Here is a 20,284-nt window from a genome sequence, read left to right as displayed (position 1 = left end):
AGTACTAGATACAACTTTAACAAGTAGCAGAATGACTTTCTTCTTTTTTTTTTAACTTTTGCACCTATCGAGAAACCTAATGAATGTCAAAAGTTAGGATTAGATCTACTTTCTATTGACCAATTTTGGAGAGTGTATGTATCTCATTTATATACCGTGAGTGAACTTTTGAATATAAAGTGAAACAGGTTAAGAGAAGTCTTAGTATCTTCCATGAATATACACATATGCCTGAAACTTGAAGTTTTGTTGTTGGTTTTTTTTTTTAAAGGCTGGTAGCTTTTCCTTCGGTCTTTATTTGCCAAAATCCGAGAAAGAAAAATATTATTAACAATATATAAAAATTTCATATGCAGTAAAAAAAAAAAAAAATTATACTTTGCTGCCTAAGTTAGGCTGCCTCTGCTTGTGGCACGAAGGGCATTGTTTTCTGAGATGCCGTGAGACTGGAGGCGGTGGAAGAGCCCAAAGGAACCTCTGCAAGACACCGGGTTATAAATTGATGATGGAGAGCTTGTTATTTCGTTGGGACTTTGGATGGGCCAGTTGTGGGTCTGGGCTGTATTTCATAATGTTCATGAGCTGAAGACTCATAAATTTTGAAACCATAACTGTCTAGTTTATAAATGCCCATTGAGAATGAATCGGATCTTATGTATGTTGTGGGGCTTTTGCTATGATTAATTAGCTAGTATTTGCCGAGTTTTATGAAGATAAAAAGCACATGTAGATGCTGGGAGGCATATTTTTTCCACTTAACACCAAAATATTTCTTAGATAATGAGAGATTAACCTTAGAAATTCAAATTTCAGTTTATCCATTTTTTAAAACTTGGCCTCAAATTAGTATTGTGGAAATGTTTGCATTGTTGGAACATGGTATCCCTGGCTAGTCAGAAATAGATAAGAGATCATCAGTGGCCAAGCATGCAAAAGCAGGAGGTAATCACAGAATGAAAAGCCATCAGATACCACCCTGTGACTTAGGAATCCTGTTAGACTAATGAGTTAAATAAAACTTAAGATGAAAGCCAATTAACATATTAAAATTCATGAAGAATCATTTTAATCTTCTGTTTGTTAGTTGAATGAATTGCTGACTTTAGAATTGGTCAGAATTCAAATCCAGTCTTCTCCACCTTGGGCAAATTACGTAAACTATAAGATATAGAAGTTTTTATATAAGTTATATATAAGTTTTATAATTTTTCCAGGACTTGCTTGAGGCTGGTGTATGTAAATCTGCCAGTGTACTATTTAGTACATGAGAGGTGTTCAGCAAACAGAAGTTCTCTTTTTTTTTTTTTTTAAAGATTTTATTTATTTATTTGACAGACAGAGATCACAAGTAGGCAGAGAGGCAGGCAGAGAGAGAGAGAGAGAGAGCGGAGCAGGGAGCCCGATGCGGGGCTCGATCCCAGGACCCTGAGATCATGACCCGAGCCGAAGGCAGCAGCCCAAACCACTGAGCCACCCAGGCGCCCCAGAAGTTCTCTTTCTACCTCCTTCTTTTTATTTTACTTAGAAGATTACTATTTTACCGAGAAATCTCTTGTGATGCCAAATTGGTATTGTGGGAGGAAGGGAGATGAAGTGGTAGAAGAAGGAACCCAAAAGTGTAGCCTCTGTAAGCATCTATATACTCTATAAGTATAAATGAAGGAAATCCTCGTAGGTCCTTAGGATAAGGGCAATTCTAATCCATGCATCTTGTGTGGGACATGGGGCTGGGGCTCCTCCAGTATGCATAGTCTCTCATTTCCTCATTTTTGTGCCTGGTCACCAGGCCCCCTGAAGGTGTTTGCATTTTTGACCCCTGATAGACCTTCAACACATCATCTTATTTTCTAATCTTTTATCAATTTAAAGATTTTACATTTCTGCAGGTATAGAGAATGAAAGGGGAAAGCATAAAAACTAGCTGTAGCATCAAGCAGTCCAGCAGAAGTGGGGTTGGAGATTGGCTGAGACTGTGTGCTTAAGTTACATTTGAAATGGAATGCTTTTGGTATTAGAAAACCCAGGGTTATCATTTGTACTCTACCATTTATTGACTTTGAGGCCTCGGATAAATTCTTTGAGCCAGCCAAGATGAGTGCCTGGCTCATTGGTGGTAGTTAACCTGTTGTTAGTTTACTCCCTTTGTCATTGAGAATTAGAATATAGTTCTGTACTAATGGTGCCCTCTCTACTCTTCAAACTAATGGATACAAATTTAAAAATCTGGATTGGCTGCATGGATAATTCCTGAAAACCAAGGACCGGTACCTTGGTTGCTTTTACTGGGGAGACGACTTCGTCTTTTGGGGATAGGAGGTGAATGGAGTCTACTCCTATTCCCTTTACGCTATCCCAAGTTGTCATCATTTCTGCTTCTTTGGCAGAGGAGACAAAGAAAAATGCTACGGTGTACTTAAAAGGCAGGGCCTTGGCTCTCTGTCTTTTCTTCCGTGGGAGGATATTTTGTGTCCTCCTCACAAGAAAGAAGTAGAATTTATAGAGTATTCAGGTGTTGAGCATTCTTGCGCCATAAGAATGAATGCTTCTCTTTCTCTTAAGTATATCTTTCTTTCCCATGCTGATGCTTCTGCCTTCAACTTCTCCCCTCCTTCTACAGTGGGAAGTAGAATGTCAGTGTGTCGCCCTGCAGTGCCACTGGCCTATGCCAGCTTTGGTTGCTATAGGTAGAAGGGGCAGTAAAACAATTCAGTCCTCCCACAGCTGCTGCCATCTCTTTCCCCATCACTCCAGTCACTTCTATAGCAAACGCAGCCCTAGCTAAAAGTGACAGAGCCTTGGCAGGAAGCCAGTTTCGGAATAAATACCCATAGCTGTCGGGGCCCCCTGTTGCCCCTGGAAAAGGACAAGCTGGGGCATATATTAAGGCAAGAAAGGAAAACTGCAAAGACCAAAATCCCCCCACAAGAAGGAAGAGGCTTTAGGGGCTGGAGCTGGAAAAACACTTGGCCATTAACATGTTGGTTCACATGCTTCTGCCTGGCTAAGCTGCATAGCTCTGCACGCAGGTGGGAGCGTGTATGTGAGAGGAAGCATGTAAAAGAAATGGAGAGAACGCAGCGAAGGCTAGCAAGTTGTCTGTGCTGAGACATGAGACCATTTGCGTAAGACTAACAGACAAACACTTGGCCTCCCGTCACAGATCACAGCCACTTTACCCCTTCCTTGTCTAGTTGGATCCACTCCTGTGCCTTGCTTTTTCTACTCCTTTGGTGAAGTCAGTATCAGGATGGTGTCACAGAAGGAACTTTGGGAGCTTCAGTGCCCCAGAGTTATGGGCTAATTGCGGACTGTGGGGAAGAACAGGAGATCCAAAAACCATCAGTGTAGTGTATTTGGAGGTGCTGCAGACTCTAGACATGTCTTTGCCACAATACTGGCCCCCCAGGACCCTACAGTTCTCTAAGGGATCATTGCGGTGAGTTTGAAAGATGCATGGGACTGTCCGTGATTAGGGTGTTTTCTGGTTTGGGGTTTTTCTGTGTGTTTTGTTTTTAGATTGAGGCTTTAGAAGATTGAACTTCAGTTTAAAGATTCACATATCTTCAACGAGGTGAGCAACATATCCTTAATTTGAAATGTACCTTTTCTCTTTCTTCTACTTTTTGGATGTCTGGGAATTGAGATGTTTCCTTCAATCAATAAAACAGAGATTCCTTTCTGCATCAATCAGTGCTTATCATAAACCATCAGTAATGACAAAGAAGTGAGGAAATTATTTTTATTTGTATTCCTATTGAACTGCACTGATTGTTAAAGATTAATGCCCTCACCCAACCGACATCTTCTTCTAGTTTAATTTTAATTTCTTCCCACTAATGGAGCTGCTGCTCCTTTTTTTAATTTATTAACATATAATGTATTATTTGTTTCAGGGGTACAGGTCCATGATTCATCAGTCTTACACAATTCATAGCACTCACCGTAGCACATACCGTCCCCAATATTCATCACACAGCCATCCCATTCATCCAGCTCCCCTCCCTTCCAACAACCCTCAGTTTGTTTACTGAGATTAACAGTCTCTTATGGTTTGTCTCCTTCTCTAGTTTCATCTTATTTCATTTTTCCCTCCCTTCCCCTCTGATCCTCTGTCTTGTTTCTCAAATTCTTCATATCAGTGAGATCATAAGATAATTGTCTTTCTCCGATTGACTTATTTCACTTAGCACAGTACCCTCTAGTTCCATCAGCATCATTGCACATGGCAAAATTATTGTGGCTTTTTTGATGGCTGCATAATATTCCACCATATATATATATATATATATATATATATATATATACACACACACACACACACACACACACACACACACCCCACATCTTTTTTATCCATTCATCTGTTGATGGACATCTAGACTCTTACCATAACTTGGCTCTTATGGATATTGCTGCTATAAACATTTGGGTGCACATGCCCCTTTGGATCACGACATTTGCACCTTTGGGGTAAATACCCAGTAGTGCAATTGCCGGGTCATAGGGTAGTTCTATTTTCAATTTCTTCTTTTTTTTTAAAGACTTTATTTATTTATTTGACAGACAGAGATCACAAGTAGGCAGAGAGGCAGGCAGAGAGAAAGAGGAGGAAGCAGGCTCCCTGCTGAGCAGAGAGCCCTATGCGGGGCTCGATCCCAGGACCCTGAGATCATGACCCGAGCCGAAGGCAGAGGCTTTAACCCACTGAGCCACCCAGGTGCCCCTATTTTCAACTTCTTGAGGAATCTTCATACTGTTTTTCCAGAGTGGCTGCACCAGCTTGCATTCCTACCAATAGTGTAGGAGGGTGCCCCTTTCAATGGAGCTGCTTCCTCTTTCAATGGAGCTGAAAATAATAGAATTGAATTATCAGACAAAAGTAATTCTTACTCAACTATGACCTTATCTTAGATAGTATATCTGTAAAGAAGTAATTAGTATTTTAGATCTGTTTAAGTTATACTTTATGAATATAATGTTTTCCAGTGGTTTTTTATTACTGAGCTTTAGTCTTCCAGTCATTTTTCTTTTTGTATTAATTTACAAAGCAGATATTCTTTTCGAGTATTTGAATATTGAAATACTTAGTTTAAGCATGAGACAGTGGGATTTCTTGGCACTGGCCTAGTCTCCCTTCTTGAAAGGTGAACATTGTTAGTAGTGGTGGAGCTTCATTGTCACAGAGGTTAACTTTTGTCAGTCTTTGTTCTGAATGTGTTATTTAAATATGTTTGTTTCATAAACAGTTGGGGTCAAAATCTTTCATATCCTGGAAGAAAAAAACAAGACGAAAACCTGAGAATCTCAAGTCTTTGAAAGATTGACAGCTTGTATACTAGAACAATAGACATAATGGGTAATAATAAAACCCTTTCCTGGACCAACTCCAGCTGTGTGTAACCTTCTCTTCTTTAAAGAACTCGCTCATCTTGGTGCAGTAATTCTGGAAAACTTGAAGTTTATAAAGGTACTTTGAAAAAGATACATTTTAAAAATGAAACATCTGTAGTTCTTATGACAACCTGGGTCCCGTGATCTTGCCTCTTGCTGGTTGACGTTCACATCTACAGTGAATTATACAGTAGAAACTAAGTGTATTTTTGAGGATCAAACTTACCCACAAACTTGTTAACAGTGGTGTGATTCACTGAACAAAACAAAACTAAAATCTTGAATCTTAAAACTTAAGCCTTAGAACTAAAACAGGATCTTGATAAGTGCAGCCAAACTGGTACATGTATGTATTTCCTAGTTACAGACAAAATGAAACAAGATCTTAGATACCGTATACTACTGTAAGGATTCATCTGTGACTATATTAAAGGATTATCAATCGTTATAGGTAGGGGGAAGTATTTGTTTTGTTTTTGTTTTTTTTTAAGATTTTATTTTTATTATTTATTTGACAGAAAGATCACAAGTAAGCAGAGAAGCAGGCAGAGAGAGGAAGGGAAGCAGGCTCCCTGCTGAGCAGAGAGCCCAGTGCAGGGCTTGATCCCAGGACCCTGGGATCATGACCTGAGCCACCCAGGTGCCCCACGTATTTGGTTTTGTTGACACAACCATTGGGGGAAGACTTCCTTTACCATTTGCTAGCAGCTTGCTTACTTAACAGAGGGAGTAGAAGTCTAGGTTGTTTCTCCCTGATGAACAACTATCCCTTGTTTAAATCTGTTTTGATCTTACCCTTTTCACGCTTCGTACACTCAATAGATGACAGTCACGTGTGTGAAAAATCCACATCTGCTGCTGTCATGAGAGAATACCTATGCAGTACTTCATGCAGAGTTACTGTATTTAATGTGGCCTGACGTCCCGCCTGCCGTTAAGTCCAGTCATCTCTTTCTCATCGATCCATTTGTTGGGACTTCTCTGGTGTTAGAGGGGAGCAAACAACAGGCACAATGCACTAGAGTTTAAAAAAAAAAAAAAAAAGAGAAGTTAGAACATTCATGTGCACAGAGGCTACTTTGCAACTTTACTCAGTCTGCTTACTTTTCTCCTACCTCCTGTAATTTTAGGGAATTGTAATGTATAGGGAAAACAACATTTTGTGGTTAAAGATACTAAGACCCAAGATGACCTGCTCAAGCTTACAAAGTTGTTTGGTAGCAAAGCCGAGTGATTTTTTTGTATGAAGAGTTTTTGTATTCATGACTGAGCCCCTCCCGATGTATGCATACACCCTCCCATACTCCTTGCTTAGGCATAGCAGCAGACCTTGTGATGCTTGTGTTGGATAATTATGCTGGAAAATTTGTGCTTAAGTGAATGGTTCTGTAATTTGGAGATGGCCTTGAAAAATGATACTGATTTTCTTTCTCATGCCTGTGTAATATTTGAAGTTAACATTTGGCCTCTGTCTTTGGCTTCCGATATTTTGCACGTCTTTCATTTGCTGGCCTGCGGCAATTAAAAAATAACAAGACTTGCACAGTCGTTGTGAAGGCAGGTAGGATGATTCTTCACCCATTTAGAGATAGCTAGTCTTCCTTGGAGTTACACTATTCTCTCTGGCCAGTACTGGAGCATATAGGAAAATGATGAGCTGGTGGTAGATGTTGGTCTCACCAGCTGGCTGTCATTCTGCACTGAGATTTAGATTCATTCTTATCAGAGCTGTGTAGACTTTGGAAGTCAGTAATCTGTGCGATGGAAACAAATCCAGACATTTTAAATTTATAAAGTTTAGAAAAACCTTAGGATTGAAGACTTTTTAAAAAAATAAGATAGGTGTAATTTTTGTTTTTCCTACAGATCCATCAGGTTTTATTTTCTACCATAACTCCTCTCCTTCATTTGTACATATATTTAAAACAATGCCTAAGTGATTTATGATGTATCTCTCAAGGAAAATTAAAACTAAATAGCTTTCTCTTTGGGATCATTTTTGGGCATCATCAAATCTCCATACTTCCTCTCTACATCTTCATTATAACCATGTCAGTTGTGTTTTCTTTTAGGTAGCTTCAATCTTTTTAGGACTTGTTCAAAATAAGTACAAAACAACCTGGTTTAGTTATACTTCATTGGGTAAAAGCAATTATGAAGAAAATGGTAAAATGATAATATGTTCACTTTTATAACTGGAAATTTTTAAAATACTCTTTCTGCCACTCAAGTAACTCTCTTTTGTGAGACTCTTTTAAATATAAAGATTAAATTTATTTTTTTTAAAAAAGATTTTATTTATTTATTTGACAGAGAGAGATCACAGTAGGCAGAGAGGCAGGCAGAGAGAGAGGAAGGGAAGCAGGCTCCCTGCTGAGCAGAGAGCCTGATGCGGGACTCGATCCCAGGACCCTGAGATCATGACCTGAGCCGAAGGCAGAGGCTTAACCCACTGAGCCACCCAGGCGCCCTAAAGATTAAATTTCTTGTATCTTAAGTCAATAAATTCCTAAACAGTAATAGGACTATGATTTCATTTTTAAAATCCTAATAAAGAACATTTTATTTTTAAGTGGAATACTGGAACCCAGAATGCATATTTTTGTAAAATAATGTAAAGCATAAATAAATCGTATCAAATTAGAGCCATATCCATAAATCTCAAAAATCTATATAAGTGAGCATAATTTTGCCTTATTATAAAAATTTCCTGGGTGCCTAGTTGGCTCAGTCGGTTAAGTGTCTGCCTTCAGCTCAGGTCATGATTTCAGGGTCATGCGATCCGGTCCCACATTGGGCTCCCTCCTCAGCAGGGAGCCTGCTTCTCTCTCTGCCTGCTGCTCCCCCTGCTTGTGCTCTTCTTCTTTCTCTCCCTCTCTCTCATGGGTGCTCGCTCTCTCTGTTCAGATAAATAAATAAATAAAATCTGTAAAAAATTCCTTCTTGATGCAAATTGAAAAGAGAATTTCACAAATACCTATTTCTTGTAATTCTAAGTGACACTTTACATGATTGATTATACCAATTTCTTTATCCCTCCCTTTTGTAAATGGATAATATTTTCCTCTAATGTTCCATGAGAATCATTACTTGTAGTAAGTCAGTGCCTTACAGAAATTTGTTTACAGTAAATTAAAGCTACATTTACATGGGTTGTAGCTTCCCAGAAAGTAAATAATCTAATATTCCCCCTTAAGAGGGATTAAAAATAACATATGTTCACTATGAATATATAAATAAACTTTATTTTAAATTATTATACATAACTATATAAAGCTAAATAGTCAACAAATTAATATTTCAGCCACACCAAAGATAATCACTATTAAATATTTTATATATTCCCTCCTAATCTTTTCTCTGTGTGTGTACTACTAAACATATTGAATGCAGATGAGATCATGTCTTACAAGTTTTTTGCCTTTTTCAGTTAGCACATCATAAGCATTTTTAACATGGAAAACATTTTTAGTATTTGAAAAAGTTTACAATGTATATCACAGATCATATGTTTACATTTTCTTTTTTTGACCATTCAAGTTTGTATTGAATTTTTCCCCATAAATCTGTAATGTGCATAGTTGTACCTAAATCTTCATCTAAATTCTGACAGATTAAGTTGAATTCCATAAAGGGGGATTATAAGGTCAAAGACTAGGAATTTTTGAAAGTGCAAGTCATAAAACTTTTTTAAAGTGTAGTAAAACTTACTGTCAGCACAAATTTTCAGTTCTGTGAAAGCAAAATATCCTTAAAAGCTACATCATAATCATTTTTCAGAAGGTATTGTAGGACCTTGCAGTCTGAGGCTGTCATTATAAAGCAACATGATGTATTGGTTGGGTAGACAGTGAGGGGTTCAGAGTTTTCCAGAAGAGTTTCTTTTTATCTGGCTCAAGTTGTATTGAGATGTTGGACAGTGGGGAATAACAGCTAAACATGGTGGCTTGGGGGTGACACTGCAGATCGTTTTGCATGACAGGTGAGCTCAGGCCCAGTGACAGCTTCAAACCACCAAGAGTGGTTGTGGTTTACTGTGGAATGCGTGTCTGGGGAATGAAAACCTGGGGACAGCCAACCCTGGAAGACCTTGTTGGGCTTTGGGAGTAATTGGCAGCTCACAGTGACTGAATCGTGAGCCATGATGTAGGAGGAAATCAAGTGCTGGCCCTAACTATTCTGGTCTCCTGACATACTGCAAAAGCTGTTTTTTAAAAATAAATCCTCATAGCAACTTTGATACTGTCAAAACATTGGTTATTTAAAACTTCTATTTGCCTGAACTGTAGATAATCAAGAGTTTTCAACATTAAAAGTACATAATTGTCATTTATTGTATGATGTTTGTAGAATGCTGTTTTCAATGTTAGAATTTTACATAAGAGAGATTTTACATTTTTTCATTGTATAAAACACTCAAATTGTTTACCATGTTAATTAAAGATTCTGTGTAATTACTGGATTTATGTTTTCTTAGTTATGAGAGCATTATGGTAATTTATTTTGATAGCAGAAATAGTTTATTCCTGAAACCAGTACTGTACTATATGCTAACAGGAATTTAAATTAAAACTTGGGAGGAAAAAAAAAAGGAAAGAACATAGTATTTGCCCATTGTTTTTATAAATAAGTTATATAGGAAGGCTTTCGATTTTAATTTTTCATTTAAAATCTTCTGGATTTAATTAGTTTTCACCTCAGAACCTGTGTAGAAATTAAGATACTTCTACAGTGAATTATCCTTTTTAGGAAATTATAAAACTATTTGTAAATGATTCTTAATAATGTTACATCATCTTTAAAATATGGACATGCAGGGGCACCTGGGTGGCTCAGTGGGTTAAGCCACTGCCTTCGGCTCAGGTCATGATCTCAGGGTCCTGGGATCGAGTCCCGCATCGGGCTCTCTGCTCGGCAGGGAGCCTGCTTCCCTCTCTGCCTGCCTCTCCGACTACTTGTGATTTCTCTCTGTCAAATAAATAAATAAAATCTTTAAAAAAAAAAAAATATGGACATGCAGGTAGTTTTACGGTGTTACATTAAAATACTGTATAGAATGTAAGCCTATAGGTACTCAGTTTTCATTACTGTGTAAATTGTAAATATAAACATAAAATACAATTTTATACCCACTAGACCATTAATGAGTGAAAACCTCTATAAAACTATGTGCATAATAAACTCAACATCTTTTCCACAACTGAGACCGAATAAAGCTCTTAAATGTAACAAGTCTCGTATTTTAAACATGGTTATAGATCTGAAAGAATGATAATATTTTTCACAGAACTAAAAAATGACCAAGTTCAATACTGTGCTAAAAATAGTGCGCTTGCATCTGACACTGTTGTGATTTCTGGCGAAGTGTGGAGAGGTGGACGCCTCATCTCCCTCAGGTCACTCTTGCTCTTCCTCTTCATTTGCACCTCAAACTATGTGATCCTATTACCTTTGAAGATCTTCCCCCCAACCCCACACCCCTGCCCCAGTCCTTTTGTTTATTTTCACAGAATCCACTTTTAGTAGCTCTCATTCGCGTTTGTGATTCCTTAGTTAGATTTGAAACTGCGGTATTGCACACTTGCTCTTACAATAAAATTCAGCTCTTTCAGATAGGAGTCGAAATATTTGCAGCTTCTGTAAATGATAACCTTCCATTACCTGCTTTCCTCCCAGAAAAAGTATAAGGCACAGGTATATTAGCCATTTTCATAAAGCCTGCAAATGTGTGCTAGCAGGAAAGGCTTGCTGTAGGATTTGAGGATCCTAGTTTTTACTGTTGAGCTTAGCAAGAAAATCACTTCACCTGGGGGGATACCTTTGCCATCTTTGCAAGACAGAATACATGCAGGAAAGGTAAAGCTAGGCTGCGGTACATAAGGTCAAAGCAAATATTACTCAGCCGTTAGGATGAATAACCACCATTTATGTTGACATGGCTGGAACTGGAGGGTATTATGCTAAATGAAATGAAATGAATCAATCAGAGAAACACAATTATCATATGGTTTCACTCATACGTGGAACATAAGGAATAGTGCAGAGGATCGTAGGGGAAAGGAGGGAAAACGGCGGGGGGTGGGAGGGAATCAGAGAAGGAAATAAACCATATGAGACTTCTGACACCAGGAAACAACCTGACGGTTGTGAAAAGGGAAGTGGGTGGGGGGATGGGTAACTGGATGACAGAAGGCACATGATGGGATGAGCACTGGGTGTCACACTCAACTAATGAATCATTGACATTACCTCAAAAACTAATGATGTCTTATATTTTGGCTAAAACTGTATGTGACTTGTCAGATGAGAATACATTATAGTTTTGCACTTTCTTTCTTCACATCATACTTTTGCCAGTGACTTCCAGAGAAATGTGTTCTGTCATCCCTTCAGGATTTTAGTGCCCATCGCATGCCAAGCCGCATGGCTAGAGTAGAGTCAGCCCGTCAGTGCTGGTCATGGTAACTGTTCAGTGACTGGCTCTTTGTCTGGGAGGAGAGGCCCTGACTTTGAGTGTCTGCTGCTTTTTGTAGGGTAAATATTGCCACCACCACTGATTTCAATCTACAAAGGTGACGTTACTGAATGAGAAGGGGGGAAGAGTACAGTTATAGCATCTCCTGCCAGTAGAGTAGCTGTAAATAACAAACATAGAGGGAAATAGGAAACAATAAATTTTGGGTCTTTATTACCCCTTTAATGTGATTAACTATAAGTTTATAGAAAGTGATTTTTAATAATAGGTGTAGTTTAATAACCAATTTGCAGAGTTCCTGAAAATGTAAACATTGGTTTTCATGAGCCAATATAAGCTATCTCCAGTGCAGTGCTAAGGAACAAACAAAAGTCAAAAAATAAAACATGGTATGTTAAAAAGTGATGTGTGACCAAAAACTAAAGCAAAACTGGGAACAAGGAATTGCTCTGTATGTGCACACATGCATGTACCTGTGCTGTTTTAGAAAGGCTGGTCAAGAGAGGCCTCACTGAGAAGTTGACATTTGAGAAACCGCCTGAACTTACCTCCTCAAGGAGGTAAAGGAGACAATGATGGAACCTCTGGCGGGGTGGGGTGATGGGATCATGAGGTTTGGGCAGCACCCCAGGTGGCTCAGTCGGTTAAGGGTCTGACTCCTGATTTAGGCTCAGGTTGTGATCTCAGGATTGTGGGATTGAGTCCCAGGTCGGGCTGTGTGCTGAGCTAGGAGTCTGCTTCTCTCTTTCCCTCTCCTTCTGCCCCTACCTCCACTCACGCACACATTCTCTCTTTCCCAAATAAATAAATAAATCTGAAAGAAGAAAGAAAGAAGGAAAGAAAGAAGGAAAGAAAGGAAGGAAGGAAGGAAGGAAGGAAGGAAGGAAGGAAGGAAGGAAGGAAGGAAGGAAGGAAGGAAGAAAGAAAGAAAGAAAGAAAGAAAAGAAAAGAAAAGAAAAGGAGAAAAGAAAGAAAAAGAGAGAGAAAAGAAACCTCTGGGGAAAGGCATTCTTAGCAGAGTGACTAGCAGATGAAAAAGACCACACAGGAGCGATGTGGCATGTTCCAGAATCCTCGAGGATGCTATCATGGCTGATGCAAACTACGGGAGAGGGTGGAGTAAGGGGCAGTAGGGTCAGCGATTACTGGAGCCTTATGGTATACGCCCTTGTAGACCGCTGCTAGGCGCTAAGCAGTTATTCGCTCCAGATAGGAAGCTATTGGGAATTTTGGAACACACTAGTGACCTATGCTTCAGATGCCACAGGATGACTCATGACTGCTGTATGATGATTCTAGTGGACAAGGGTGGAGGATTGGAAGCCCATCAGGACACTACTGTGGTAATGCATTTGATGGTCACTTGGACCGTGGTGGTAGTGCTAGAGGGGGTGAGACGTGACCAAATGCTGCTTCTGGTTTGCTGGTAGAGGTGATGGGTTTCACCAGAATGAGGCATGGGAGAGAAAGGGTGACTCCAAAGCTTATGCCTGAGCAGCTGGAGAAATGGAGTTATATTAACTGAGGTGAAGGAGACCGCTATAGACTTGGCGGAGAAATAAGTTTGCATAAGGTGCTACATTCCAGGTGACGGCAACACATAGATCTGCTGGGTGGGCAGTAAGGTGTAGGAATCTGCGGAGGGGTTTAGGTTGGAGCTATAAACTTGAGGGTCATCAGAATAGAGGTGGATGAGGCTACTGAGAGAGTGGAGAAGAGAAAAGGCCAAGAGCTATACAATGCAGTGGGAAGATAAGGGCGAGTTGATGAAGGAGCCCAAGCAAGATGGCGTGGGTGTTAGAAGGGAAGCGAAGAGCACGTAGTGTCTGGGAAACAAGTGAAGTGCCTATTTCGAGGAGAGAGTGATCCAAGATGTCTGATGCTGCAGGTTATAGGTGAGATAAGGTGAGAACTGAGAATTGTCCTTTGGACTTAGAGTGTCAAAGTCCTTTTTCACTGTGGTGAGAGTACTTCGGCTGGGGCTAACCATATCCAGACACGGGGTTCCCTGGGGATATGGGAGGACAGAATTTGGAGATGGCGAGCATGGGGCGTTCTCTCTCTAGCTTTGCTGTGAAGGAGGATGGAGGAGCTGGCAAGAGCTGGCTGGGTAATGGGAGTCAAAGTGTTTTTGCTTTCTCTAAAAAAAAAATAATAATAATAATTACTGGACTTATGCTATATATTTTTTTTCTTTTAAAGTATCTTGAAATGCCCTTTTCCTCTATGATGTGGAGTTCAGCTTTATGCTAACTCTTCTCCCATACAAGAGCTTATTTAAAGCAAACATCTTCCTTTCATTTAGTAGGACCCACTGCGTGGAGAAAGCACATTTCTTGTCATCTTTTGCCACTTAATTTTTCTCTTTGGGGAAGAGGCTTATTCTAAGTGTTCTCAGCTAAGTTGGGCCTCCACCCCAAAGCAGTGCTGGTACCATCCCTAGATCCTTATGCACATTAAAAAAATATGAGCTTCATAAGCAAAGATCCAGCCATGTTTGGGTTTGTGCTTTGTCTTAAAGGGCATTCATCAGGTCTGGGTTCGTGGTGATTGTGATCTAAAGGATATTTTAGTAGTTGGGCTGTGTCATGCACACTACTCAACGTTTTTAAGTGTCTTCATTTGTCATATGTTGTCTACTGATTTCATTTCATCCTCATGTGAATCTGCAAGGTAAATATCAGGCAATTATGTTGAAAATTATAAAGTACTATAGAAATACAATACAGAATAACTGATTAATTCCTTAACTGACCATTTTATTTTCACCTTCTAGTACACATTTTAATTGCAATAGTAAGTTACACCTGAAATCATCAAAACTAACTGCTCTGAGAGAGAATTCAGCAGAGAAAACCATCTTAAATAGGAAAATTCCTTCAAAGATGATTGCCATTTCTCTTTGCCCAGTTTTAGCTTTTTGCGTTTTTTACCTAGTGTAATGTAACATAGTAACTATTTTAGTATTTGAATGTGGCTTGGTTGTTTATTAGTGAGGTAGAAATAGGAAAAAAAATTCCCAAAAGCCTTAACCTGTCAGAAAAAATATTTATGTTAAAGGGAAAAACCTTTCCTCTTATATTGTGTCAAGATATTAAGATGTAAATTAAGGAAATAATCTTAACTGTTATTTATAAAGCTGTTTCATTTAATCCATTAATTCTATTAAAAGGGACATTAGTTGTAAACAAGCAGGATCTTTTAATTATGAGCTTATCCACTACAAAATTCCTTTTATCATTTCATTTGCCCCATAAGGCATATGTGCTATAATCTATTTTTAATGTTTTGCAGCATATTTATAGGGTGAAATTATGCATTTAAATCTATGGTATGTGTTTGGAAACCATCTGTTAGAACTTATTGGAAAATAGAACCTTCCTCCATTAATGTGCTCTCTTATTTGGGGAACTTAAACATTTAATATTATCCTTCCTAGTTCACAGCTTTAAAGAATGAGATACATTATTGAAAATTAGTTTTATTTGTTTCCGTGGGGGGATCCAAACTTTACTGCTTTGTGTTGTGTCATATTATTTTAGAATTGTAAAGTGTGTCCAGTTAGTAGTAATTTAAACTTTAGAATATGTTCAAGGATCATTCATGATAATATACTTGTCCTCATTTGTAGGAATGATAAGTCTGTTTATTTGAAATTTTACTCAGGCAGTTGGAGAAGGTGAAGTCTGGGATGGATTTGAAAATGAATACAAGAGTCCCAGATTTCGAGGAAGCCTACTAGAGTAGTAAAGTATGCATAATAATTCATAACCTAGGGATATGATGAGTCTGAAAGAGGAGTGCAAGAGGTTTGGAAGATTTTGTTTCACGTCGTCAGTTTGTAGGTAATGGCTTTAAGAAAGTAATCCTCCTTCTCTCTTTTATCCCTTTACAAATGAATGAACATTATCACATTTATTCTCTCTCCTCTCAATTTGTCTTTCTTATTATCTAAGACGCTTGACCTTTTTGAAAACGTATATTAAACCCTTCCCCCGCCCCAAATTGTAGGAAGTGGCTTTCAATATTAAAATAAACACACTCCCTCAAGAGTTGCGGGTGCAAATATCTCATTGCCTTCCAGTGAACGATTAAGAGTGAGCAGCAGTGAGGCTGCCTCTCCCTTCCCTGGAGAACGGTCAGCAGAAGGAAAGATGGGCACAGAGAGCACTGTGGATTCCAAAGCTGTGTTGGCACTGTTTTTTCAAGTTCCTAGTTTTCGTAAGCGAAAATTCATATATGGAGATGCTACAAAGAAAGTGAAAAAATACACCTGCATGGACAGATCTTCCGTGTATAGCTTAAAGTAAAATATTTTGAGTGCACTAAAGTCAAGAATCTTATATCCCAGACTTTCCCACTTAACACTGTTTTCTCTTTGATTAGTATTTATCCCGTATTTCTTCTGAATTTCCAAGTATGACTTATAAGAAAGAAAGGTAAATTATAGAATTTCACTTTACTCGCATAATAGCATAAAACAGTCAAGTTGTCAAACAACAACAAAACCATGAACATCTTAAAGAGATGGTTGGGATTTAGCTTCCACAAGATAATTTAGAGAATCCTCTTTCTCTGTAGGCTTCATCTCAGAATTGTGTTTCCCCATGGATTTGGAAATATAAACTTTTTTTTTTTAACTTTTCTTTCTTTATTCTAAACAATGAGAACAAAACCAAAACCAAAACCAAACAAGTAAGGAATATACAGAAAACTAAAAAAGGGAAGTAATCAGGATTTGGTCTTCATACATGAGGAGGGTTTGACAGGCTGACATCATTCCTGGTCCTTCCCCAGCAATTATTTGTATAAATAAGTCCTTTGAGGTGAATGATCTTGCTGTTTACTTTATTAAAACCAATTTCATCATTTGCAAATTTTTACTTTAAAATCTGCAGACCTTAAGCATAGGGTCATGGCCCTGTATTTCTCTATGGTGTAGATTTTAATGCAATCTACTTAAAAGTATTTTGTGAATAATTGTAACAGAATCTGGACTAGAAGTCAAGGGGCATAAACTTCATAATAAATTTTTTTTTTTTTAAATCGCTAACATAGGGACGCCTGGGTGGCTTAGTGGGTTAAGTGTCTGCCTTCAACTCAGGTTATCAAGTCCTGGGATCAAGTCTTGCATCAGGCTCCCTGCTCAGTGAGGAGCCTGCTTCTCCCTCTTGCCTGCCATTCCCCCTGCTTGTGCGCTCGCTCTCTCTCTCTCTCTCTGACAAATAAATAAATCTTAAAAAAATAAAATTGTAAATGTATATCATCAGTGATAATACTCTGATATTATGTGTTTCCTGATATGACACAATAAAAATAAACAGTATCACCTATGTAGTATTCTTGCCAATACAGTTTATTGTAGGTCTGAATATGAGAAAATAAGACAAATTTAGATTGTAGACCCTATTAAAGAAGTCTGATTGATTTAAAAAAAATTTTCCAAATGCAAGTAGTCGACCTTGATTGAATCTTTATGAAAACAAAGTATAAAAGACATTTTTGAGACAGCTGGGACAATTTTAATGATTGTATGCTAGATATTATTGATTGAATGCTAGTTTTCTTAGTTGTGATAATAGACTTATGTTTATGTAGGAGAATCTCTTGCTCTTAGGAAATATATATTCATCATAGATGGTGCAAGATCGTATGATGTCTACATGTATTTTCACATGTTGCAATAGAAACAAACAAAAAAACTATATATATTAGGGCTTTACAGTGAAATAAAACCAATAAAATGGATCTATGTCTGTATCTATATTTAGGTCTTTCTCGATCTGTTGAGAGACTTATTTTAAGGAATTGGCTTTTGAAATTATAGAAGTTGTCAAGTCTGAAATCAGAAGGGTGGGCCACCAGGCTGGAGACCAAGGGAGGACCTGAGGTTATAATTCAAGTCTGGAGGCCTTCTGTTGTCACAATTCCCTCTTGCTCGGGGGAGGTCAGTCTTACTATATTTGGGCTTTCAACTGACTAAATGAGTCCCATCCACATTATAAAGGGCATTGACTTTACTCAAAATCCCCTATTTTAAATGTCATTGAAAAATACCTTCACAGACATATCCAGAATAACGTTTGACCAGTATCTGGGTACAGTGGCCCTGTCAAGCTGACTATAAAATCAACTAGCATACTATTTCTATCCTATGTATGTATATATAAAGAGAGAACATAAATGTGGGGAAACATTAACAATTGGTTAATCTAGGTAAAGGGTATACCTTACACACTATTCAGCTTTTCTCTAGGTTTGAACATCTTCCAACTACAAGGTGGGGAGAGCAGAGAGAAAATATGAGTTGTTTATGATTCCCACACATTACTTTGTGATCTAGGCTTTCTGATACCCATAGCATCCTATATTGCCAATTACAACTTCAGCAGAAAGAAGTTGAAGTGCACTGGGTGTCCCATCTTATTTTCAACAAAAGAGGTCATCATTGTTTGCTAAGTCCCAGCATGCCACCAAGAGGTACTTCAGAGATGTGGGACAGAAGAAGGGGCATTTTATTTCAATCCAGAAAAACTCTGCACATTGAAACCCCTTAGATTCTACCTCTTGCTTCCTTGGGTAGTTATTTATTTCCTGTTTTTAAGAAAATGTAGGGAAGATGGCATAGAACGGTGCATGATAGGTAGCAGAAGAGTAGTTCAGTTTGTGAAAGCACGCCTTACACTGTCGTGTGCTATGCAGAACATACAAGGCAGTAGTACAGTGCACGCTGCTGGCCAGATGGCTGTCATGGACAGTTTCATTTTAAAGTAGAGTCAGCTCTTGTCCTTTCATTAGTCTGTCCTCAGAATCCCTTCTATGGCACTCTACCTCCTGCAAGTCTTTCCTTTCTGAGAACTCTGGGAGCAGCTGCTTATTTGGCTCTGTATGTGAAATAAAAGCAACTTGAATAGCCCAGGACACATACTAAGTATATAAATTATCTGAATTTTTATAAAATATTCATCTTCTTGAGAGAATTATCACCTGTTTTAATATTAGTAACATTTCTTTAATTCCACATCCCCAGACTGAGTTAACTGCCTGCAAGTATTTTTCCTAGCTCTAAGTCATACATTTTCACTCATGTGCAAAGTGCTGCTCTGCTCAATCAGAGAAGCTTTTATGCACACAGCCCTAAGTGAATATAATAGAATCAAACTTGAGGAAAAAAATTAAGGATCCAGATTAATTAGATGGAAAACGAGCATTTTTGTACTTCCCTTTTCAAATGTATCTACACCAGAATTTTAAAGTATTCCAGTGACACCAAAAATGCTTTGCGCCTTTGTCATTATTTCGTAAATGAGGAAGTTTTTATTTTATTTCATTGACCACTCAAGAACTGTAAGAAATGGTAAGTTACACATAAAACTAATTGCATGCTGTTTATTCATTAAGGATAAATTTTAAATATGAAAGCCTTAGGTTATGGGAGAGAGAGCATATATACAGTGGCATTTGTAATTTCTCTGCAACAGAGTAATTGGAATTTCTTTACTTGTTGTTGAACTCTGATCAGCCTAAGAACTGACCACCAGTGCGCGAGAGACTAACAAGGAGTAGGAGTTCTGCAGAAAGTACTCTTCAATGTTTGCTATCTTTTCTAAGACTCTACATAAGTCATTTGATCAGCATGTCCTATATCAGTGTCTCAGTTGGGCATTACTGATTTTTAAATTAGCTGAGCCTTTGCTGATAAAAGGGAAACTAAATTTGGAAGTAGTATATTCGTCTTTGTTTCTAGCTCCTTATTTCAGTTAAAAAACAAAATCCATACATTCTAAAAGGAGCATTCAAGATACAACACTGGCCCTCACACCCACTCTTCCCCTTCCTGGCTCTCTCCCAGAGGCAGTCACTATTCTGGGTTTTATTTTGCTTTGTTTTGTTTTACCACAGGTTAGTTTTGTGTGTTCTAGAACTTCACATAAATGGAATCATGTTGTATATTCTTCATCCACTTAATGGTTTTTAGATTTATCCGTGGTGTTACAAACTTCTCTTGTTATTGCTGCATCGTATGCCATTGTCAGAATATATGTCTATCAATAGACACCTAGTCCTTTTTCCAGTTTGTGGCTATTAAGAATAAAGCTTCCATGCATAGCCCTACTTTCCAGGACATGTTTTATTTTCTTGGGAAAATATCTAGGAAAGTAATTGTTGGGTCATAGAGGAGGTGGGTGTTTAATCTCCAATAAATTGCCAGGCATTTTTCTACAGAAGATACAGCATTTGTACTTCCAACAATATGTGAAGGTTTTTTTTTTTTTTTTTTTTAGATTATTTATTTATTTATTTGACAGAGAGAGAGATCACAAGCAGATGGAGAGGCAGGCAGAGAGAGAGGAAGGGAAGCAGGCTGCCTGCTGAGCAGAGAGCCCGATGCGGGACTCGATCCCAGGACCCCGATCG

At 38.3% G+C, this 20,284-nt stretch overlaps 1 protein-coding gene, 1 long non-coding RNA gene and 1 pseudogene across 4 annotated transcripts in view; 2 read left to right on the top strand and 1 right to left on the bottom strand.

Moving 5' to 3' along the window:
• Positions 1–2,831, top strand: part of LOC132005602 (tigger transposable element-derived protein 1-like) — a 38,854-nt pseudogene extending 36,023 nt beyond the window's left edge.
• The window catches only part of NR3C2 (nuclear receptor subfamily 3 group C member 2), a 343,191-nt gene that overhangs the window by 116,778 nt on the left and 206,129 nt on the right, over positions 1–20,284 (top strand). The gene's annotated exons all lie outside the window — the stretch shown is intronic.
• Positions 4,409–20,284, bottom strand: part of LOC132013667 (uncharacterized) — a 33,513-nt gene continuing 17,637 nt past the window's right edge. The window contains exons 2-3 of the long non-coding RNA XR_009403062.1: positions 6,187–6,409; positions 4,409–4,846 (exon numbers count right to left, since the gene is read on the bottom strand). This is a non-coding gene — a long non-coding RNA (uncharacterized LOC132013667). The remainder of the gene's footprint in view (positions 4,847–6,186; positions 6,410–20,284) is intronic.

This window comes from Mustela nigripes, chromosome 1, assembly GCF_022355385.1.
Source record: "Mustela nigripes isolate SB6536 chromosome 1, MUSNIG.SB6536, whole genome shotgun sequence".
In the NCBI taxonomy this organism is placed as follows: Eukaryota; Metazoa; Chordata; class Mammalia; order Carnivora; family Mustelidae; genus Mustela; species Mustela nigripes.
Note: the sequence above shows the minus strand (reverse complement) of the source record. Positions and strands in the feature narration are given on the sequence as shown.